Source organism: Diaphorina citri, unplaced genomic scaffold (assembly GCF_000475195.1).
Source record: "Diaphorina citri unplaced genomic scaffold, Diaci psyllid genome assembly version 1.1 scaffold417, whole genome shotgun sequence".
In the NCBI taxonomy this organism is placed as follows: Eukaryota; Metazoa; Arthropoda; class Insecta; order Hemiptera; family Psyllidae; genus Diaphorina; species Diaphorina citri.
The window spans coordinates 154,213-154,621 of record NW_007377852.1 but is presented as its reverse complement, the minus strand read 5'-3'; positions in this window follow the sequence as shown (position 1 = coordinate 154,621).

The window sequence follows — 409 nt, the reverse complement described above, 5'->3', positions numbered from 1 at the left end:
GGGGGGGAATTTGATTTTTTGCGCAAAAAAAAAAAAAAAACCAAAAAAAAAAAAAAAAAAAAAAAAAAAAAAAAAACAAGTTCTAAAATAGCAATGATATTCAAAACTGATGGATTATACATGCATATTTATAGAATATTTAGATAATATGAATATTTTTCTTCTTTACAATTTTATTCTCAATCATTGGGAGCATTATTTAGGGCAGGGTTTGAGGTACTGCTCTCTACTCTTAGAATTGGGTATACATACTAGTATCTGGCTGTGCCTACAGTAGCTAGGGCTAAACCCTAGAGACTGATTCGGGAAAATAGCACCAAAGATATTCTGCATATTCTAGGAAATCTACGAAATTAAAATTTGAGTGTATGTTAGGGTTTTTTGTCTGTGACCGCTTTTGCCTACGTAT